Below are 5689 nucleotides of genomic sequence, written 5' to 3' on the forward strand. Positions count from 1 at the left end.
GGGTTTTGAATAAATAAGATCTACCCAGATCAGAACTATATCTTCAAAAGCAACCCCTATAGGGCCGCGGCTTCAGCTGCTTGCTCTGATGGTAGTGGGACCGAGAAATAGTTGGGTCATTGAGGTGGGTAGATAGCTTGGTGGTAGAGCATTGGTTCAAAGTCCTCAATAGAGGTTAAATCCCTCCAACACTGAACCATATTGTCAGGGATAACTTTAAGGAACCCCCCCCTCCCAAAATTTATAAAATTGTGGCGAATCACATGTCATTTGGGTGAAAAAAAATAATAGTGTTGGCGAATTATGCGTGAATCGATGGATATTTGGTGGTGAATTTTTTAATAGTTTAGACAATTTTTATAAAATAATGGCAATTATAATTTTTCTTTTTAATAAAATTATTAATATTGATGGCAATTTATGTTTTGAAATGTAATTATGTTAAATGTATTATTTGGGAACTTAGACCGTCTAATGATCCAAGATCAATGGTTGAGGTTTAATTTCGGCCAACATTTCTTGAAGGAAGAAGAATTGTCGAGGTAGTCACTGGAATGTTGACACGTATCAAGGTAAGTTGCTTGTGGAGTACAATGTCACTCATGAAAATAAAAATCACATAGGAAAATGGGAATTTGGCGAATGATGATTGTCGAAAGAGACACTCAATTAATTCCGTGGTGAATAAGAGTAAACATTAAAGAGAAATATGGGCGAAGAACCCGACTACCAAACTGAAATTACGTAATAATAGTGGCGAACGTTTCGACCACTATATGAGTATTTTATAAAATCTGGGTGAACTGGTCAACTAGTATACGGTGTTTTTTTTAGCCAATTTCTATAGCCCAATCGGGACATATTAGCCAATTGGCGAATAATAGCCACTAAAAAAATCCTTGCATATTGTAAAGAGGCATTTGTTGATCCACCAGGGTTCCGATGAAGGAATAAGTCTCCTAGCATAGGTAGCACTTGTCATGCCACGTTCTTCCACCCTTTTCATCTCCACAGACCTAGTGAATGCTATCATTTGCATCCCATGAATAGCTTAGGCATTTCTCCTCTATTGCTATATTGCTACGCTTATCAGGACAAATAAATAAGGGTTCAAACGAGTCCTTTGTATAAAGCAAGGTCATCATACCATCTCCTTCATCCTCCTTTCTATTTCTTAAATAATCCATGTCACCCACACATTCAGTAATTATGGTCAAATTTAATAAAGTTATCAGCCTCCACTATAAATTTGGCATAAAGAACTCAAGCAAATTTAGAAATGGAGCATCCTTCTATTATGATACATTTACTCTATAGTATCTTAAATATGTGCATGAAGTGGAAAAAGCTTGGTTACCCTTCAATTGAATCATAAACAACCATTAATGGAGGCCATTCTCCCCTTTTATACATAGACTGGCAAAATTCCAGTGCAGCTTTGTCTTTTCTAGGCATAATCTATGAAAAACACAAATAGGAAATGGCATGAACTTCAAAAGGACATATGAGGTTTCAAACAAAAATCTAGTACGCTAACATTAATATTTTTTAGCGGGCTGCAAATTCATCGGTACTTGCACCTTGTACTAATAATATCCATAGCATTGTGAATCTTAAAATTAGCTCTTGAAATGTAAAATCCTATTAACTGTTCCCGTTTAGGAGTGGTATTGAAACACAATAGCAATTTTCATGGGAGTACACAAAAGGGCATTGGACTGGAGAAATGAACCTATACAAAAATGTCATTTCAGATCTAAGCACCAAGGGTAAATAAGTACAGTACTTGCCGAATTGAATTAAAACCCAACCATAAAGCCGAGCATTTTTCTAATACATGACAAATACTAACCCTTATCCAAAATGATGAAAGTAAGTAATTTACATTGCAGATTTGCCAGACTTGTATTAACCCACACAAACTTTGGACGTTTCTATAACATTTGATCAAACATATGCCACATTTATATACCATTTCCATTGTATAATCAGGTCAAGCTTCATAGAGATATTCTAACCCCCTTTCACCATTAGCATTTCAAAAATATGAGATCCACAAACTTCTTTGAAATACTAGAGATTCTTATAGTTTAGCAAGTGGTTTCAATTACAGTTACTGATATAGAATGAATGTGTAGCACTAGTTGTGTGATTTATATAGTTGATAAGAGCCAGTGTCATTATTCAATCCCTGCATTCATAACCCATAATAACTTGATAGTGAGTAGATTTCTATGATCTATAACAGATTACCTAATTTTAGATTTTATCTCTCTCAAGGTCTTTTGTGTTCTCACATGGCAACTTCACATTTTATAAAAGTTAAACTTATTTATAGATATGGGCTACCACTTTCTGTTATGTTTTTTAGTACATAACATTTTTATACATGCATTTTTCCATTTTGAAATACAAGTACAGTTTTCTTTCCTCAACATTTTGCAACTGTGTTTGATCCTTTTATGTAAAATCTTTACTAAGTTCAGTGTTTTAGCCACACATTGTGTGCTTAGTACTTCTAGAATCTACCACAACATCTCACTTCCAAGTGTTGTCTATGTCATTTTAAATTTATCAACCTAGGCATCATTGATGCTGAAGTTTTTAAAATAGTTTATTTCATGCATAAAATAGATAAAACAAACACACACACTCAATCAGGACTTAATTAATTACCTATACTAGCAACATTTTTTATGGGCTCAATATATGATGCCATGGCTAGATAGAAAAGTGTCAAACCTAGATAATGTGCACCCTTTAAACTTATGTGAGAATGTCAAACAATAACTCCAATTTGTGGTTACAGGTCATTCAATAGATCTTGCTAATAATATAGAAGTTTAGGGAAGCATTGTTAGGAAGATCACCCTCTTGCGTGTACTTGTTGTTCTACTTGCCACCCAAGCAATATTCATAGTAGCATCTTTCAAAGAGGCTAGAATATACACAAGCGTAAAAAAAGAAGAGCTTCTTTTCCTTTCTATAAACATGTTATATATTCCAATGAGACAAATTGCCATGACCAAATACGCATGAGTAGAGGAGCTTTCTTTAAAATCACCAATATTCTAAGGGAGAAAGGGAGCATTAAAGATACAATAAACATGAAATTGGAAGAACAATTAGTCATGTTCCTTCATACCCTTAGCCACAATCTAAGGAATCATAAGATTGGCCATAAACTTTGGTCACTCGGGAGAGACAATGAGTCGCTACTTCCACAAAGTCTTGAAGGCTATCATATCACTCCATAGCAATTAATTTTTGCCCCCTTCTCCAACTACTCCTTTAGAAATAGTTGGGAAGGATCATTTTGATCTATACTTTAAGGTAAATCTCTTACTGAAATCATTTTTATTGCCTGACTCTTTAGCATATTGTTACATATTTGACAATAATAATTCCTATGCTAGGATTGTATTGGAGCTATCGATGGAACCCATATACCAGTTACCATTGATGTGGACAACCAAGCGAAATATTGTGATAGAAAGGGCAACCTATCACAAAATGTAATGGGTGTATGTTCATTTGACTACAAGTTTCAATATGTTCTTGCTAGTTGGGAAGGGTTAGCTATAGATAGTCATGTTCTTGCTTCAGCTCTAACAAGAGCAGATCCACTACTAGTTCCCTCTGGTATATTAAAATCTATTTTTAATGATTATATATTTACTATTGTAAATTTAGTTTGTATGCTATTTCCAATCTATTAACTTCTTTTTCCTTTATATAAGAAAATTCTATTTAGTTGATGTTGGCTATCCAAATGTTCCTAGATTTCTTGCCTTTTATTGGTGTACGTGATACCACCTAAAAGAGTTTTCTAGAGAAAATCCAATCAATAATGCACATGAGTTATTTAACCATCGGCACTCCTCGCTTAGGAATGTGATTGAGTGCACATTTGGTATTTCGAACCAAAGTTTTCCTATCCTAAGGCATGTGACATCCTATAGTATTATGACTCAAACAAACATTGTGTTAGTATGCTGCATACTACATAATTACATTACAATAGAGGACGGTGTTCCACTCGATGTGGAAATTGAAGAGGACGATGATTGTGATGGGATAAATGTGTCAAATCTTGAGACTTATGGGATGACTCAGTGTGATAGAGATGATTGGGGAAAATTTTGAGATGAAATAACACGAAGGATGTGGGAGGACTATAGATCTCGCCATTAGTTGATATTTTTACTCACATAGACACTTCAAATTTGAATTGCTAGAATACTCTGAATATGACTTAAATTTGACTCAAATATAATGCTACATTGTATTGTATTGTATTTATCAAATATATTCATGTCATCACTTGCATCAAGCTCTAAATGGAATATTAATGTTAATTTCATTCAACTATGTAAGTCTTGTTTCAGTCTACTATTATCTATTTTTTTATATTTGATGTCTTCAAATTCTTATTATTATCTCTCTATATATTAGATATCAACTGTGTAAGTCTAATGATTAAAATTGTGCAAGTCTTTTTTCAGGGTGAACTTATTGTGACTGGTTTTTAATTCTCCTAAATTGACTATAGTGCTTAGATAAGTGTATAGATCATTGGTTAGAGGTCATCGATTTTAACCATTGTACTTATATCCTAGCAACTCATCCACTCCAATAGCCAAACTATAGTATCCAAATGGAGCTTTTACTCTATCTCTATTGTGTTTAGCAGACCCAACGTGGCCACTAAAAATTTGTCAATAAACCATTGATTGATGGTCTCATACCCAATGATAATGATGTTTGAAACCATGGCAAATGCATATTCAATAAAAATGCATTAGTAAATTGTACAGGAAATGTTTAAACTTGAGGTTTGTTTTTCAATATATTAATTTTTTCTTATCAATGATATTGTGATATTCAATCTGTCACTATTATCTAGTTTACCATATCTATCTTGTTATATTAGATTGTTGTTTGTATTTACACATATACCAAATTCAGATTGTTGTTTGTATTATGAGATTGCCAAATTCATATTGTTGTTTGTATTTACACATATATTGTTGTTTGCAAATAAACTAGGCCAATAGGTTTCAATTTGAACATTTGTAGCCTTCACCAAAGTGGTAATTTTCTCAGCCTATTAATATTGTTAAAGAGCTTCATGCATCCTCCAAAGTTCAACCAAAAACAATTGAGTAACAACGAAAAGAAAACGACTTGTGCTGCTACAAATATTTACATATAGTTACATTAGATCTCTACCATCAACATTCAAGAAGTAAACTCTAGCCACTATTAAATACCTATGCTTGTTTGACACTATTAAATGCCCTGTTTGGAAAAGCCAACACCATGTTTTTGGCATGTAGCATCAACCACCCCATATGATGATGTCTTTAACAAGTTTTCTTTTGCTAGCAATATTTAGTGCACAATTTTACTAACTACTCATTATTTATTGTAAGTTTTGTAGCAATATATTGATTTCTTATATCAGACATAAAAATGTCATTCACAAATCTAATGACAAACATACATGAGGAGGTTCGTATGCACCTTGTTGCTACACCCATTTATACACCCATTGCTACCCCCGTATCTACCTTAGTTGCTACTCTCGTATCTACCCATGTTGTTGGTTCTTCTAAAAGTCCAAAAGTGATATGGACTAGGGAGATGAAAATAAAACTCTTGGATTTGCTCCCTGCAAAAGTTCAAC

The sequence above is a fragment of the Cupressus sempervirens genome, chromosome 7 (assembly GCF_028749045.1).
Source record: "Cupressus sempervirens isolate cs-2001-9-10 chromosome 7, ASM2874904v1, whole genome shotgun sequence".
Lineage (NCBI taxonomy): Eukaryota > Viridiplantae > Streptophyta > Pinopsida > Cupressales > Cupressaceae > Cupressus > Cupressus sempervirens.